This window comes from Hibiscus syriacus, unplaced genomic scaffold, assembly GCF_006381635.1.
Source record: "Hibiscus syriacus cultivar Baekdansim isolate YM2019G1 unplaced genomic scaffold, ASM638163v2 tig00116989_pilon, whole genome shotgun sequence".
Classification (NCBI taxonomy): domain Eukaryota; kingdom Viridiplantae; phylum Streptophyta; class Magnoliopsida; order Malvales; family Malvaceae; genus Hibiscus; species Hibiscus syriacus.
The window spans coordinates 8,019,204-8,038,891 of NW_024063508.1; the positions used below are offsets into that span (position 1 = coordinate 8,019,204).

Consider the following 19,688-nt stretch of genomic DNA (forward strand, 5'->3'; position numbering starts at 1 on the left):
TTCATTCCCAAAACAAGGTATTTTTAAGAACAACTATGAGAGCTAAAAAAACAGTACCAATATTGTTCGTCAGAGAGTTCAAAACATGGGGATTTTAGGTTACTAGTATTGATACTCCTTCATTGAGTATCAATACTGGGGGTTTTGGTATCGATACTCTATGTAGGAGTATCGATACCGGGATCAATTCGTAAATTCCAGTAGCCATTTTTTGTATCTGTACTCATGGGAGTCGATACTGGGGGTAGAGTATCGATACTCTAAGTAAGGGTATCGACACTGAGGTATTTTTCAAAACATCAAAACCATTTTGGTATCGATACTTGGCATAGTATCGATAAGCTAGTACAAAGGTATAGATACTCAATTTTAGAGTATTGATACTACCCTATTTTCTCAGTTCATATTAGCAACTTATTATCAAAACCCATGGGTCAATATCAGTACTCAGAGGCCAGTACCGATACTAAGACTGAAAAACTTTTGATAAGAAATCCATTGAGTTAATACTTAGGTTTGAGGGGCTCAGTAAAATCAGAATATCATCAGATAAAACTACAAGTGAGAACAATAATTAATCTTATACAACTAGAAATAGTAACAGTTAGGGTTATATAAAACTAGTCTTGTTTGATACTTGGGAAACAACCAAGACACCCAAGCTTCTTTAGAAAAATAAGATCCTCTTAGTTAGGTATCCTAGTCAGTTCCATGACACTTTAGTAGCAGGCTAGGGCGCATATGCCCCAAGACTCGACGAAGTAAGTTAGCTTGGTATACGTTTTCGATGTAGTTCCAGATCTCACCCTAGATACCTGAGGGTATTTTAAGAAGGCTAGAGGGGTGTGTGAGCTCCGAGATGTAGAACCCTCAACCACACCATGATGCCTATTCAACATTTCATATCAGTATTCTACATGTATTCATAGCTATGCCACTAGCCAGCACATTTAGTGAATGCATCTAGTATAATACAATTATTAGTGTAGAACTAAGCTCAAAAGCTCAACATTCGAAATATGTTTTTGTGCATAGGTTCCTAGGTGACCAGTAATGGAGCATTATCGTCAATAGCAGTTCCAGTCCAGCCAAGGTATCAGAGTACGTCTTAAATTATTTTAGAGGGCATGCACTATTGTACAATCTTGTATTCAGATGTAACTCTATTTTGTTTTAAACTCGATATTGTTATTGATTTGGATATTTTGCGAGCTCCCCCTATTTGTATTTTTTTTATCGCTATGCCATGTTTTATTTTGCCATGGATAGATTTCTATATAATGTTTTACAATCGGTTTTAAAGAAAAATTGTGGGTTAACAACTTTAGTGGTCCCGTGTGATATTCTAATCCATCAGTCTTCGGGTCAGACTGGATTAGGGTGTTACAATATATATATAACGAATATTATGATACATGTATATACAATGTACATTACACTTATGCATCCATTATATATATATATTAATATATATAAAAGTATGTTAATTTTATTATATATATACATAAATATATACTTATATTAACTTATGTCTTATAATATATATAATATAATAATATATAACATATAATATAACATATATAGTATATATATATTATATATATATATATATATATATATATAATATATATAATATTTAAATAAAATTAAAAAAATTATATATAAATATACATGCATGTATATATATATATATATATATATATTTATATATTTATATATAAGCAACTTGACAACTTGTGCACACGGATTGAAGTTGGCAATCCTGAAAATCACAACACCATTAATGAATAAAAGGCAAGGGCCCAACCCATTTTTCTTCCAAATCGGTGGTAACATATCTTGGGTTTTTTTTTCTTTTTCTTTTTGAAGTTGGCAATCCTTGAAAATCACAACACCATTAATGAAATAAAGGCAAGGGCCCAACCCATTTTTCTTCTTCAAATCCGGTGGTAACATATAATCTTGGGTTTTTTTTTTTTTTCTTTAATTCGAAAGTATAATGGGTTTTGTAGACAACCGTTTTAACTGGGTTTTATATATTTATTTTTATTATTATAATTCAATATATATATATATATATGGGGTTTTATATATTTATTTTATTATTATAATTCAATATATATATATATATATATTGTTTATAGATTTAAAAAGGATCTAACCACCCACCATTATCTCCTAACCAACCCCACCTCACACGTCTCAACTAAATCCACATATGTTTCCTTCTTTTTCTCAAAAATGAAGGTGGGAGGCTGGAGGCAGAGTGATTTATTTCAAGGGGGGGAATTACAGGAAAAAAGGGGGGGGGAGATACCAAAAGATCACTTCCCAACTAAAAACAGTTGTTCTTCATCTTTTGTTTGGAATGTGTTTCAGAGGTTTTGTCGTACAAATATCCTCGTTCGTTTCTAAAGAGTACACGTCAGTAAGGACTTTTTTAGATGGATTTTTGAGGGTGTAGTGGATCTTTGTGTCTTCAAAGTTGAGTAAAATGATGCGATGATGGTGGTGAGCTCAGCCTGCAAAGAAGGGACCAAGATAACAATGGACAACGGGAAGTACGTGCGGTACACGCCGAGCAAGTTGAAGCTTTGGAGTACGTCTACCATAAGTTCCCCAAGCCAAGCTCTATGCGTCGCCAATAGCTCATTCGTGAGTTCCCTATCCTCTCCAACATCGAACCGAAACAGATCAAAGTTTGGTTCCAAAATCGCAGCTTCCACGCTTACAGCGACTACCAATGGGTCGATGATACCGTCGGTCTTATCCTTCACTCAACCCTCTTCATCCCGTATTTCTGATGGAAATATAGCCACCGTCGTCACCATTCCAACACCAGTTCCCTTGAATGCGACGAAGAGTTGTCCCGAAGAAACGTAGCTCCATTAAATGGCGGGGCGAAGTACCTCAACGATACACTAGGTCGATTCTCCTCAGTCAGAATTCAACCCACCCTCGGATGGCCTCTTTACTTGATGTTCAACGTAGCAGGAAGGCCTTATGATGGATTTGCATACCACTACAATCCTTACGACCCTTCTATAACGACCGCGAACGGCTGCAAATCTATGTATCCGATGTTGGTGTCCACGCTTCGCCTACAGGCTGTACCATCTCTTGGCCAAGGGTTGGCTTGAGTTATTCGCGTTTATGGTGTTCCATTGCTCATTGTCAACGCCTCCTCGTCATGATAACTTACTTGAAACACACTCACCTAGCATTGTCGCACTATGATTCGTCGAAGCGGGACTGGTTACGGGTACGCTGGCAACCGTTGACCGTAATTACGGTATACTGAACAAGGTATTCCATAACATAACCGACACTCACGTATCTCACCATTGGTTTCGACGATGCCGCATTACCACACAATGGAGGCTTCTACTCTTCACATCTTCTGCCATCTTCGAACAATAAGAGGAGGAAAGGTCAGGGAGCCAAGGGGGAAGGTTTATGCAGATTCAATATAGAGGAACTTAACACACGAGGACCGTACTGCACTGCGAAGATATCTCCACTTGAGATGACTAAGGCTGAGATGGAGCAAGTGGAACAAGATCCCGAGTTTGTAACACTTTCTCGCCAGTTCAGGCAATTGCTCGAACTTCGGGTTGCCGGGAGCGATGGTGGTTTAAAAAGGAAAGAGGCCTTGCTCGGGTTACAAATTAAAGAGATGACTGGTAGTGGAATTTTTGCTGCCAATGGTGCATCTGAAACTACTGCCACTAATTCCACTAACTAAACTGGAGTGCGCATGCATCAACGAGCAACGAATCGCCATGTTGCAGTTGACTTGGATTTCCCAAATCAAAAAATGTTCCATCATTTGCCTCCAACACTTGGCCCTGGTGTATATCTTGGTGCGGTAGAGAGAGCTACTTCATTCGTCACGGACCTTTGGTATGGCATTTTTGTTGCAATAAACCTGGGGAATTTTATGATAACTTGGATTCTGCTGATTCACTTTTTGATTTTGTGTTGAAAGCTTATGCTGCCACATGGACTAACTACTTAACTATTTTGAAGTTATCTTTTTTAAGCTTTTGAACTGTTATTTTGCAGTTTCCTTTTGAAACCTAGTCAATACCATAGGTTCATTATAATCTCCATACCATTTTTTGTTTAATCAGGTCACTGTTACGCATTTTCATTAACTGTTAGACGGATATGATTTGTGGTTTGCTTCCTTCTTCATGTTCGATTAATTTTGCAATTGTTTTCAATTATTTATTAATTTTTGACTATTTTTATTTTTTTTTGTTTAATTTTATTTTTCCCTTAATTTATTTAAAATTTATTTATTATTTCTTATCTAACATTTTTGGCTTTTTTAGAAAAAATTTAATCAATCAAAGGTAAGTAACTCGAATCGGATTTTGAATTTTAATTTAAATTTGCAATTTTCGCAATTAAGACAACCTGCAAATTAATTGGTACCGAAAGGGCGGTTCAAGGGTGCTAATCCTTCCTTGACCGTAACCGACTCCCGAACCCGACACATTTCTGGAACAACGCAGATCAGGTAAGAAATAGGGTATCCGATCAACCCATTTATTTTTAAATAAATGATTGGTGGCGACTCCAATCCATATTTTTAAGTCGAAGCCCAATTCCGGGGCCCAACCGAATGACGGTTACGACAGCTTGGCGACTCCGCTGGGGACACAGGTAAGTGAGTCAGGCTAAGGTAATTTCCAGTTGTCTTTTTAACGAAAAAGGTAAGTTTAAATTTTAAGGTAACATTTCGATCCTTATTGCTACTTTTGATTATATTTTCGAAGTAAATAGTTGTACTGACCGTTTTTTAATGATTTCAGCCCTTAAAGATTTTTCATCTAAAGGCTCTATACCCGAGCTCCGAACCCTATTTAAGTGGGGGTGAAAGCGACGCCTTCGTGTGAATTTATTCTTCGTATGGGCCTAGCAAGTAACCTTCGGGATTCATATACCTTATGTCTTCGTGTGAATTTATTCACCGTATGGGCATAAGGGAATGTGTCCTCTCGAGTTTAACTTAGTCCACACAAGCTTGTAATGGGCTTAGGACTAAGGGTCTGGCAAGCCCAAGGGGGCACCGGCAAGGAGAACTCGAGTACCTTTTTTAGAACCTAAACCGAGAGATTATGGAGAATTAGAGCTTACCCCAAGACCTCATTCCAAACCCTAGGATGCTTTGTTTCCTGCTTTATTTCCTGTTCAAAGCATGCGAACTAGACAAATATGCGGCTAGGATTTGTTTGAAATTAGCATGCGGGATAGAAATCATGTATGTATAGGAATATTAAGCATGTTCGGGTAGATTATCATGTGGGGTAGATATCATGTGGGGTAGGACTTTTATTTTCATGATTGCTTTTTATTATTTTCACATCACTAACCTTTTTCATTAATTGTTCTCTTTTGTTTTGTTTTCATCATTCGCATCATTTAAACGAGGTGTTGATCCACCAAAAATGTGTTTGTTAAACATAAATAATCTGCATTAATGGAAAAAGGAGTTATAATACAAAGAGACAAAAAGCTCAGAAGTCCAACCGTGATCAAAGAGGCAAGGGTTGCAGGGGCAAGACGAGGAAATGATTACTGACCTGGAGAGTCCTTTCAAAAATTACGAGAACAAGATGGTGAAACCCTAGCTAAGCCGGAGACCATCATTGATGAATTCCAAAAACAAGTCGACAAACTTCGGATGGAGGGTTCCAATGGCACTTTCGTTTGGAACGAGCTCGGCATAGAGTGAAGGCCGGAGATGCAGTCATTCGAGACCTTTTTTTGGGGCAAGCAACTTATTACCCGCACAAGTTTAGCCAAAGGAACCGGAATGGTTCGACAGGATATTCAACCGGTGAAAAAGCGGAAGACGAATCAACTTTCCAGAGGCTGTGCAGGATCTATATCCTCAAAAAAGTTTGTCTCTTCAGACGTAACATTTTTGTCCCCAATAAGGATTATTCAGAATAATATGCACATTTTTCGGATCAATGCCTCGAACATTTCATGCATCATACATTCAGACATATTGTGCATTTTGTTACTTTTCTTTACATTCGCATTATGATTCCCTTTTTTTCATTGCATTCACATGTCTCATCAAAAATGAGAATATTCCGATCCTATGACATATAAGGAGTTTTACCAACAGTTGTTTGATGCACACGCGTGGTTTCCATGAAGCCCCGTACCCTAGGTAGTATGATGAGAACGCTCATTGCGAAAATCATAGCGGAGTCCCAGGGTGCACTATCGAGAATTACTCCACCATCAAGAGAATCATACAGAAAATACGTAACAAGAATCGGATCGACTTCAATAACTTGGGGGCATCCAAGTGAGGCATATCATTTCGTCATTTGAGCCATTATGTTTGGATTTGGTTTTTCATTCTTTTCTCAAGTTTTTGCAAGGACTTTTAAATAAATTTATGTTGCTTTAATAATGGCGAGCAATAAATCACATTTGCAAACTTGCAATTCTTTGAATATCATTTGAATTAAGAAACTCTGTTAATGGTTCAAAGTTACGGATCTTTGACGAAGTAACATGATTTAAAACAAGGAATTTGACTTTACCCAGAATATACACTCAAACACCGTACCCTGCTCTTGTAATTAACCAATATAACATTTTCCTTTCATAAGGTGCGGACGACATGGGGCATCCTTTTGCATATGATTATACTTTTATTTAAGATGTTCAATGACGATGATGATCTTTACAAATGAAAGAGTCGAGTATGTGAATCTAGTTTAGGTCAGTTGCTTGAAAATTGAACTCTAAAGATGAAATTTTTGACTTTCAACAAACACATAGGCTATAACAGGTTCTTCTTGACAATCTTATGAAATTAAATCCGTAAAAACTGAGCTATTCCGCTAAGGCAATTGGTTACAGAGGAACTCGAAAGCCCTGGCTTTATGAATAGATTGTATTCAAACCATGACATTGCTCGGACACTTGGCAATTCGGTGTTTGCTCCACTGCTTTTGTCAGGCCGAAGACTTTGTGATGAGATGAACCCTTCAGTTAAACCTGATAAAAGTGATTATAATGTTAAGCTGTCCCTCTAAAGTAATTGGTTAAACACCCCGACTTTATGGATTCAGCTAGCCAGACAATGGAAAATTAAATCAAATTTATCTGAGCAGGAAATTTTCGGTAATGTTGGACTAAGGGAGTTAAGGAACACCTGTTATAGTCGACTACACACGAGCACTCAAGAATTTCATTTTTAGACCGATATTTTTGCACTGCCTTCATTTGAGGAGCCTACAAAGCTTGAACAAATGGAAGATTTCAGAGGACCGAAATAAAATGTCTAGTAATTTGTCATTCTAGTTGCGTCATTATGTCCGCACCCAAATGAAATGCCAAAGCATGTTGCGATATTTAAAAAAAATGACATTTTGTGTTACCAAGACCTTAGAAATGAAGCCAGCCTAAAACCAACTCATCCGTTTGAACATTTGTCAAAGAGTTGTAACTCTGAAAGCATTAAAAGAGCTTTTGATTTCATTGATATTTTTTGAACTCACGTTTACAATGTGATTCAGTTGCGAACAATATTTTACAACATTTTTATCATGTCTCTCTCCTAAAACAAGAAAAAGGAGAAAAACATTTTAAAGCGGGACAGTCTCAAATATGAAAGGTCTGTAAAGCCAAAGCTCGAGAAACAAATGGGGCACGATCAATTCTATGAACCAGATTGGCAGGCAAGACGCGGGACTTCAATCCAAGAAATAAATCATAATTCATTCATGATTTCATGCATCTTATACATACCTAGGTGCATCACATCCATCATTTTCAGCATACATGATTTGTTACAGCCTTTAGAGCCAATTTCAACTTCACAACGAAAGATATTGGACTCCAGACAACGTAAGTTCAACTTCACGACGAAGGGACCGCTGGTTGTCAACAAACAACTTCCCAATTTCAGAGCCAATTTCAACTTCACAACGAAGGATATTGGACTCGAGACAACGCAAGTTCAACTTCACGACGAAGGGACCGCTGGTTGTCAACAAACAATTTCCCAATTTCGGAGCCAATTTCAACTTCACAACGAAGGATATTGGACTCGAGACAACGCAAGTTCAACTTCACGACGAAGGGACCGCTGGTTGTCAACAAACAATTTCCCAATTTCGGAGCCAATTTCAACTTCACAGCGAAGGATATTGGACTCCAGACAACGTAAGTTCAACTTCACGACGAAGGGACCGCTGGTTGTCAACAAACAACTTCCCAATTTCAGAGCCAATTTCAACTTCACAACGAAGGATATTGGACTCGAGACAACGCAAGTTCAACTTCACGACGAAGGGACCGCTGGTTGTCAACAAACAATTTCCCAATTTCGGAGCCAATTTCAACTTCACAACGAAGGATATTGGACTCGAGACAACGCAAGTTCAACTTCACGACGAAGGGACCGCTGGTTGTCAACAAACAATTTCCCAATTTCGGAGCCAATTTCAACTTCACAGCGAAGGATATTGGACTCCAGACAACGTAAGTTCAACTTCACGACGAAGGGACCGCTGGTTGTCAACAAACAACTTCTCAATTTCAGAGCCAATTTCAACTTCACAGCGAAGGATATTGGACTCCAGACAACGTAAGTTAAACTTCACGACGAAGGGACCGCTGGTTGTCAACAAACAACTTCTCAATTTCAGAGCCAATTTCAACTTCACAGCGAAGGATATTGGACTCCAGACAACGTAAGTTCAACTTCACGACGAAGGGACCGCTGGTTGTCAACAAACAACTTCTCAATTTCAGAGCCAATTTCAACTTCACAGCGAAGGATATTGGACTCCAGACAACGTAAGTTAAACTTCACGACGAAGGGACCGCTGGTTGTCAACAAACAACTTCTCAATTTCAGAGCCAATTTCAACTTCACAGCGAAGGATATTGGACTCCAGACAACGTAAGTTCAACTTCACGACGAAGGGATCGCTGGTTGTCAACAAACAACTTCTCAATTTCAGAGCCAATTTCAACTTCACAGCGAAGGATATTGGACTCCAGACAACGTAAGTTCAACTTCACGACGAAGGGACCGCTGGTTGTCAACAAACAACTTCTCAATTTCAGAGCCAATTTCAACTTCACGACGAAGGGACCGCTGGTTGTCAACAAACAATTTCCCAATTTCAACTTCACGGCGAAGGATATTGGACTCGAAACATCACAACTTTCATTGGATTTCAACTTCACGATGAAGGATATCCAATTCAAGGCCCAATTCCACAAAGCTCAATCACATTTGAGAAGACCGAACAAAAACTGGTTGTCTTTTTCATCTTTGCCCTATTCTTGTTGACACAAGAATGTGCAAAGAGGGGCAGCTGTAGACAACCGTTTTAACCGGGTTTTATATATTTATTTTTATTATTATAATTCAATATATATATATATATATTGTTTATAGATTGAAAAAGGATCTAACCACCCACCATTATCTCCTAACCAACCCCACCTCACACGTCTCAACTAAATCCACATATGTTTCCTTCTTTTTCTCTCAAAAATGAAGGTGGGAGGCTGGAGGCAGAGTGATTTATTTCAAGGGGGGGAATTACAGGAAAAAAGGGGGGGGAGATACCAAAAGATCACTTCCCAACAACCAACTAAAAATAGTTGTTCTTCATCTTTTGTTTGGAATGTGTTTCAGAGGTTTTGTCGTACAAATATCCTCGTTCGTTTCTAAAGAGTACACGTCAGTAAGGACTTTTTTAGATGGATTTTTGAGGTGTAGTTGTGGATCTTTGTGTCTTCAAAGTTGAGTAAAATGATGCGATGATGGTGGTGAGCTCAGCCTGCAAAGAAGGGACCAAGATAACAATGGACAACGGGAAGTACGTGCGGTACACGCCCGAGCAAGTTGAAGCTTTGGAGTACGTCTACCATAAGTGCCCCAAGCCAAGCTCTATGCGTCGCCAATAGCTCATTCGTGAGTTCCCTATCCTCTCCAACATCGAACCGAAACAGATCAAAGTTTGGTTCCAAAATCGCAGCTTCCACGCTTACAGCGACTACCAATGGGTCGATGATACCGTCGGTCTTATCCTTCACTCAACCCTCTTCATCCCGTATTTCTGATGGAAATATAGCCACCGTCGTCACCATTCCAACACCAGTTCCCTTGAATGCGACGAAGAGTTGTCCCGAAGAAACGTAGCTCCATTAAATGGCGGGCGAAGTACCTCAACGATACACTAGGTCGATTCTCCTCAGTCAGAATTCAACCCACCCTCGGATGGCCTCTTTACTTGATGTTCAACGTAGCAGGAAGGCCTTATGATGGATTTGCATACCACTACAATCCTTACGACCCCTTCTATAACGACCGCGAACGGCTGCAAATCTATGTATCCGATGTTGGTGTCCACGCTGTCGCCTACAGGCTGTACCATCTCGTCTTGGCCAAAGGGTTGGCTTGAGTTATTCGCGTTTATGGTGTTCCATTGCTCATTGTCAACGCCTTCCTCGTCATGATAACTTACTTGAAACACACTCACCTAGCATTGTCGCACTATGATTCGTCGAAGCGGGACTGGTTACGGGGTACGCTGGCAACCGTTGACCGTAATTACGGTATACTGAACAAGGTATTCCATAACATAACCGACACTCACGTATCTCACCATTGGTTTTCGACGATGCCGCATTACCACACAATGGAGGCTTCTACTCTTCACATCTTCTGCCATCTTCGAACAATAAAGAGGAGAAAGGTCAGGGAGCCAAGGGGGAAGGTTTATGCAGATTCAATATAGAGGAACTTAACACACGAGGACCGTACTGCACTGCGAAGATATCTCCACTTGAGATGACTAAGGCTGAGATGGAGCAAGTGGAACAAGATCCCGAGTTTGTAACACTTTCTCGCCAGTTCAAGGCAATTGCCATGGAGCCAATTTCTATTCTTGAGAAGAAACAAAAAACTGGATTTGATTCCAACTAACTTGGTGAGCTAGATGGGCATAGAAATTACTGCAAGGAAAAGCAAAGGAGCAGTGTTGAAGGACTGGTCGAAGAAGGCAAAGGTTAAAGCTGAAAGGGTTCATTACACGGCGGAATTCATGGTGGACTCGAACTTCGGGTTGCCGGGAGCGATGGTGGTTTAAAAAGGAAAGAAGGAGGCCTTGCTCGGGTTACAAAATTAAAGAGATGACTGGTAGTGGAATTTTTGCTGCCAATGGTGCATCTGAAACTACTGCCACTAATTCCACTAACTAAACTGGAGTGCGCATGCATCAACGAGCAACGAATCGCCATGTTGCAGTTGACTTGGATTTCCCAAATCAAAAAATGTTCCATCATTTGCCTCCAACACTTGGCCCTGGTGTATATCTTGGTGCGGTAGAGAGAGCTACTTCATTCGTCACGGACCTTTGGTATGGCATTTTTGTTGCAATAAACCTGGGGAATTTTATGATAACTTGGATTCTGCTGATTCACTTTTTGATTTTGTGTTGAAAGCTTATGCTGCCACATGGACTAACTACTTAACTATTTTGAAGTTATCTTTTTTAAGCTTTTGAACTGTTATTTTGCAGTTTCCTTTTGAAACCTAGTCAATACCATAGGTTCATTATAATCTCCATACCATTTTTTGTTTAATCAGGTCACTGTTACGCATTTTCATTAACTGTTAGACGGATATGATTTGTGGTTTGCTTCCTTCTTCATGTTCGATTAATTTTGCAATTGTTTTCAATTATTTATTAATTTTTGACTATTTTTATTTTTTTTGTTTAATTTTATTTTTCCCTTAATTTATTTAAAATTTATTTATTATTTCTTATCTAACATTTTTGGCTTTTTTAGAAAAAAATTTAATCAATCAAAGGTAAGTAACTCGAATCGGATTTTTGAATTTTAATTTAAATTTGCAATTTTCGCAATTAAGACAACCTGCAAATTAATTGGTACCGAAAGGGCGGTTCAAGGGTGCTAATCCTTCCTTGACCGTAACCGACTCCCGAACCCGACACATTTCTGGAACAACGCAGATCAGGTAAGAAATAGGGTATCCGATCAACCCATTTATTTTTAAATAAATGATTGGTGGCGACTCCAATCCATATTTTTTAAGTCGAAGCCCAATTCCGGGGCCCAACCGAATGACGGTTACGACAGGTTTCTAATATACAAAAATGAGTTTTATTTTTAAAAAAAAGTAAATATATATGTATATGTATATATATATATATACATATATATTAAATGAGTATTAGATTTTTTTTAATGGAGATATATTTGTTTATTTAGTTTTACTTATAATGTGGATTATTATATTTATATTGGATTTACTATACTTAATGGACATGTATTTATTATGTTATTCAAAATTTTAATGTCAAGTAAATTAATCTTTTATATATATATATATATATATATATATATATAAAATTTTAAGTAAAATTATATTTAAATTATTTATAAATAATTACATAAAAATAAATTAAACTTATAAATATTTAAATTAATTTTATATAATCTAATAAAATCATGTTCAATAAATAAATTATTTAATAAAATTAATTTAGTAATTAGAATTTAGACTTATAATATAATGATGATAAATAATATATAAAGTAAATTTATTATTTTAATTATCTTAACTAACAATTTTTTTAAGTTTCAAAAAGTAATAATATTAATTATCATAGTTTATTATAAATTTAAAATCTCACAACTTCATCAGTATGATCAGTTCAATAATAAGTCAAATCATTTATAATAAACTCGGTTGAGTCAATTAAAAGCCATGTTCATAACAGTCATGTTTATAACAGGTTGAGTAATATCAGTTATTTACCAGGTTAATCTCGGTTTTCGAGCTCATATCGGTCGGATGCAGGTCAGGTTTAGTTATCATATTATTGGTTCAATTTGGTTTCAGTTCGTTCACAAATCGGGTGCAGGTCGGTTTCATAGCCACAATTTTCATGTTCAACTCAAGTTCAGGTCAACACCTATTTGGACTCAAATCGATTTTGGATCACCACAATCTCGAATCACAAACAATTTTAACTCAAATCGATTTCAATCAATTTTGCAAGTGAGATAAGCTTTTTACGCCCCTAGATGGAAGTCATGAATTTATTATGCATTTATATCATTGTATTTATACAATATATAAGGCTCAAATTTTATAAAATAATGTTTAAATTTATTTTTATTCATAAATTATATATTTATTACTATTCAAATTCAAATTCAAATTCAAATTCGAATTAAATTTTATTATTTATTCACATATCTGAACTTGTAAAATTTTTGAATTTAAATATTTTTAAATCATATGTCAAATATCTAAATCCACAGAACTTTGAATCCTTCAAAAGTTTAATGACTAAATTTTAGATTTCCTTAGAAACAAACATATTTTATTTTCTGTAGCCCAGAATTCAGGTCAGTTATCCATTACCCGGATCTGTATTACTATAAATTTGTAATTTATCTTGTCATCTATATTAATGAGTGTTGGCTAATTTTAGCGCATTTTATATTATTGTCATTACGGGTGAGCATTTGATCGAGTAAAGTTTTAAAATTTTAAGTTATTCAAGTTGACGAGTCGTATTTTACAGCTTAAACTTAACTTAAAATTTTTCGAATCAAGTAGAGTTATTAGAGTTTTATACTAATTTTATTATAATTATTTATAGTATTATAACAATGATTTGTTCCTAATTTTTGACTTTATCTAACCATAATATATATATATATATATATATATATATATCTTTCATATTATAATATTATTTAATATATCAAATACAATATAAATTCATGAAATATATTCATAATATTATATTTTAAAGAAATTATTTCGACGGTAAAACATTGATGATAGTATAAATGAGTCAAGGAGTTGATAAGAATGAAGAATTTGCAAATAATTGTAGTCAAAAGACCCAATTGATTAAAATGCAAAGTTAAGGGACTAAATAAAAAAGAGAGCACATCTTTAGTAAAAAAAATGACAATTGAAGTTACATAGGTATTCTATTATGGTAAATGAGCATGTGGTTTAAATTTGGTAAAAAAACAAACTTAAAATAAATGACAAATTGAAGGAATAAGTAGATTATGAAAAATTGAAGGACTAAATTGAAAAAAAATTTGTTATTAAAAAGAGGAATTGAAAGTGCACACGTATTCTACTATGGTTTAGGAGCATGTCGCTCAAATTTGATAAAAACGGACCTAAAACAAATGATGAATTAAAGAAGTAAATAGATTATGAAAAATTGAAGGACTAAATTGAAAAATAAAAAATTTATCAAAAAGAGAAATTGAAAGTACACATGTATTCTACTATGATTTAAGAATACGTGGTTTAAATTTTGTAAAAAATAGACTTAGAATGAAGGAGGAATTGAAGAAATAATGAAATTAGTGACTAAATTGTAAAACTGTCAAAATACTTAGTCAAATTTTTATTTTTTTGAATAACTTGGAAATTCAAAATTTCAACTCGACTCGAACTCGAAAACCGAATTTATAATTCGAGTTGACTCGAGTAACTCGACTTGAATAACTTAAAATTGAAAAAAAACAATTTTTTGAATAAAATTTTACTCAACCCTAATTGTAATCTTAATTTTTACAATCAACAAAATTTCATCTTATATTTCTAAAGGACTTCGTCTTTTATATTTTTTGTATTTAGGTGATCGTGTCCCAGGACTTCGTCTTTATGTTAGTTTTCATTACGATTTTGGTGGTCTTCTCCTATGCTTCATAACTAGGCTAAGATCGAGGGTTTTGGTGTCGGTAATCGAGGGAACAAAATGTGAGAGATCGTTCAGATTCCAATGACGAAGTGAGATGACTCAACAACGGTAGATGGAATAAGACGAAAGAAGTAAGGATTTTAGGATTAAATTAGGGATTTTAGGATTAAATTAGGGATTTTAGGGTTTCTTTTGAGAAATTGGAGATTATAGGGTTCTTTAAAAGTAAAAGAAATTCATAATAAAGCTACATGTCATGCTTTCATTGGGCGATGTTTGTTAAACAATGGCTAGCAGTTCAACTTTTAAAGCAACAAAAAAAAAACAATTTGAGAATATACAACTTCCCTTTTGTACTTGCCTTTTGAGAGATACATTTAGTTCGCTAGAATGTTTTTGATAGAATTGGAATTTGTAAAAGAATTAGAATTCAATTCCATATTTTGTTTGGTTAGCAGGAAATAAAATTAGAATCTAATTTCATATTTTGTTTGGTTTGCAGACATGTCAGATGAATTTGATTTTAGTAATGTAAAATGGCAGGATTGCCCTTCTTCTTTTTTTGCTTAATTTTAGTTTGTTTTATAAATTACATGTAGCAATATATTATAAAAATTTAAAAATATTACATTTTAATTTTATTGATTGATTATTCATTTCAATAAATTATAAAAATCATGCTAATAAACATCATAAGTTAAAATCATCCCAATTAGGGATGGCCATGGGTCGTGTTGGGTTGGATTTTTGGTCCACCCGACCCGACCCAAGAACAAGGGAACCTCCATCCGAGACCTGACCCGACTAAAATAAAGTTTCACCCGACCCGACCCGAATATATGAATTAGAAACCCGACCCGAAATAATAAAAAAATATTTTTATTCAATAAAAAAGTGACTTAATTGAAAAACAAATTATATATAGAGGGGTATTATTGTAATTATTCCTAAATATATAAGGTAAAATTATATATTTTTTGGGTCGGGTCAGGTATTTTTCACCCGAACTCAACCTGACCCGAATATCACACTTAAAAAAACGACCCGACCCGACCAAAATAAAGTTTCACCCGACGCGACCCTAATTAATGAATTAAAAACCCGACCCGAAATAATAAAAAAATTATTTTTATTCGATAAAAACATTGACTTAATTGAAAAAAATTATATATAGAGGGATATTATTGTAATTATTCCTAAATATATAAGGTAAAATGATATATATTTTTGGGTCGGGTATTTTTCACCCTGAATGGGAAATCGACCCGACCCGAATATCACATTTAAAAAAATTGACCCGAGCAAAATAAAGTTTCACCCGACCCGAAATAATAAAAAAAAATATTTTTATTCAATATATGAATAAGTTACCAAAGATTGAGGGTAGTATGATCAAATTTCAATTCCCTCCAACAAGAGAATTGAATTCTATCATAGAATGAATAGAATTCACTTTCCCTCATTTGATGAAAAGTTGAAGTCATGAGGGATTCCAATTCCATTTGAAAACTTGAACCAAACATGGAAAAGTGGTGGAATTGGATTCTAATTCTCCCTAATTCCAAGGGATTTATGCGAACCAAACGCCACCTTAGAGTTTATTATGGGAAGGTATCAGATTAATTAAAGAATTGTTGTAACTTAACAATTTCACAACCAAAAAGCTACAAGAAAAGGTGGAGTTGTAACTCCGGCAGTGGATGTGTGACGCAGATGGCTAACCCTAAAAGTAGGGTTAGCCAAAGTTATAACGTAATGGGCCATGGGGCTTTGTAATATTGGGCTCAGTTTGGATTGTATATTTAGGCCTGTAACCTGAAAGAAAAAACAAAATAATAATGAAATATTAATAATAATAAATAAAAATTATAAATAAATAATATAAATCCTGACGAAAATACGGGTCTACAAGTACTATTCTAAGAAGCTCACATCAATGCTTACTAAACATATAAAAAGTATTAACTATTTATAACAAATACACATAAAATATATGAATACATATTTTATGACTTTGCATAAGATTGTATAAAGCACCAAAAAAGATTATGTAATTCATGAACTCAAAACTGTTGATATGAGTCGTTATTGGTTAAACTGCACAAAATTATCACTTATTTTTTCATACATCTAATACATTCTCAAAACGATAGCAGTTCATCATAGTAAATGTATAAATTAAGAGTTCTATAGTCTTAACTCTCCAATATAAAACTTGATTGAAAGATAAAAAAATATAACGAAAGAAAAATATAATAACATATATAAACCTGTACCGATATAATAACTTAGATACCATAACCTCTAACTAAAATTTAAGAGTTAGGATGAATTGCTTTCATAACATTATGGTTGATTGAAGTTAGAATCATTCCAACTCTTTTCAACCTCTTGTGTTATTTGAACAAGTACACACAAAAGAATGAAATTACAGTTTTGTTAAAGCTTTCGGACTCGTTTTGTATCTAGGAAACCTTCAAAGGGTCATCGTTGCCGGAATTGTCATATCGCTGCTTGTTATCGTCGTTTTATACAACCACTCGTCAAGGATTCAATAGCACTTCTCACGAAATTGGTTGAGAATTTTGATGGAACGTTTGTAATTATCCAAACATTGTGTTTCCATATTAATGTGTTGTTGTTACCATGATAATTGTGAAACCATCTCGGTATTGGTATAAGATGCTTCAATCATGAGTTCGTTGTCACTGTTATGATATATATATGCTTTAATCATGAGTTCGTTGTTACTGTTATAATATATATATATATATAAACATAATTAATTTTGCAATAAAAGAGTTGAGCCTAAACTATTCAAGCCTATGTGCTAGCATAATTTGTTTTGCCAATTCAACTATATCTAAGTGATTTGACCAATACTAGCATAACTAAATTGTAAGTTATAGTAAAATTAGTTTTAAGGGCTAACTGATATTGGATCTTTAAAGTTCATTGACGAAGAAGTTGATGCTCTTTGGATAGATAATCCTTTAAAGTTATGCAGTAATGAAAATCATTGGTAAGGGAAAGCATAAAATTTTTGATATTTTCTGAAATATATTTTATTTTTCTCAATCGAATTGGATAGATAATCTTCCAAGCTAAATTAATAAAAAATAACTATCATTGAATCAATACCCTACTGTAATGTAGCAATTAAAAAAATTTAAATATTATAACTTACAATGAAAAGTAGTTTAAAACAATTTTTTTGCATAAATAAAATTATCAAATTATGCAATGATGAAGGCGTTAATCACAAGTTTAACAAACAACTTCATAATTGATTGGAGAAACCTCGTAAGCAATGGCAACCGATGTGGACGAAGGAAATAATTGCTTCAATTCTTTGAATTTTTGGCAAAGGGATATCACATTCAACTGCTACAATTCTTTGAATTTTGGGAAAAGGGATATTGCAAATCGATACTACAATTTTGTAGGTTTTGGGTAATTGATATTACGTTTGGGAATAATATAAACACTAATTAGTTTCAATTTTGATATTTAAGAGAAGATGATGACTTGGAAAATAAAATATTATTATATAAGTGATATGGAAAAAATTGATTATATGGATAAATTTTAATTAATAGGGACCATGGATAACGTTGTAGGATGGGCTTATAAAATAATTTCTCCATTTAAGAGAAAAATTAAACAAAAAATTCATAATAAAACCATAAAATATCATAACTATATGCAACCTACAATGATCTTATTATTTCTGTCTTTGTTGTAAGAAGGGTGAATTACCATGATGAATTTAATATTTATATTAAATTCATAGTTCTTTTAAATATTGTAAATTAAAAGCTATTATTTAATTTGAATATTAGTATGATTATTATTCCTTTGAATAATTCAAATTAAATTGGAATTTATTATTTATTCAACTTTAAATATTAAAAGATAATTATATATTTTGAATATTTTAAATTAAAATAACATTTCTTTAAGTTTGAATATTAAAAAAGGAGTGTATATATTGTTAATATTTCAAATCTAAAAGATATAATTATCTATTTATTTTTTAATATTAAAAAATATTTAGTTGGAGTAAAACTCTCTTGAAAATCCCCTATAAATACTGAGCAAACCTGTTAGGTTTTTCACATCTCAAAATTCAAAAACTTTTCTTCTCTTAAAAATATTTTCTCTCATTCTTAGAAAAATATTATTTTCCTTCTTAGTTTTTTCGGTTATAGTAGAAGGCAAGGATAGTTCGTGACCTCTACTGTTGTGCTACTGTAGCTGATCACCTAGTTATTGTATCATGGGAGAAAGACGATCAAAAGATCTCGAGTACAAAGGATTGGGTAAAAATTTTGTCTTAAGGAATTGTGCAGCGACATGCCTCAATTGATTTCAATCACAAGATCAAAATTGAAAAGAGTATTTTTATTATATTTTAATTCTCTTTATTTTTAGAAATTTAATTCCTTCATTTATTTTCTCAGGTTTGAATTTATCCTTGGATTGTTACTCAGGTTAACAATCTTAAGACGTATTTGTTTTATCTTCTATCTTTCTTCATCCGAGATAATTCAACAATGTGAAAAAATAGATAATAAACAAATTTGTTTTGGGATTTATCCTATTGTCTTAACGGGTTTACTAAAATATCAAAGTGGACAAGTTTGTATAACAGAAATTGAAGTGAAAGAAACTGTGATTATTGATTTTGTTTCAGAATAGTGATACTTTCCGATAACAATATTTAGAATCAACTATAAATAAATTTATGTTTATTGGAATTATTTTTTATTCCAGTTCTGTTTCTTTTACAAAAAAATGGAGACAGGAAACTCCACCAGTTTATCTAACTTGAATACTAAGATGGTGGTACAAATTTAGAATTCAAATCTGAATGTGTGTCAATTGGCAATGACAGTTAACTACAACGAGAAGCCCACA

The 19,688-nt window shown here is 34.2% G+C and overlaps 2 pseudogenes; both read left to right on the plus strand.

Moving 5' to 3' along the window:
- The first annotated feature begins 2,505 nt into the window (after window positions 1-2,505).
- LOC120193155 lies at window positions 2,506-3,473 on the plus strand (annotated as a pseudogene).
- A 6,346-nt stretch (window positions 3,474-9,819) lies between these two features.
- Window positions 9,820-10,796, plus strand: LOC120193156 (annotated as a pseudogene).
- The last annotated feature ends 8,892 nt before the right edge of the window (window positions 10,797-19,688 follow it).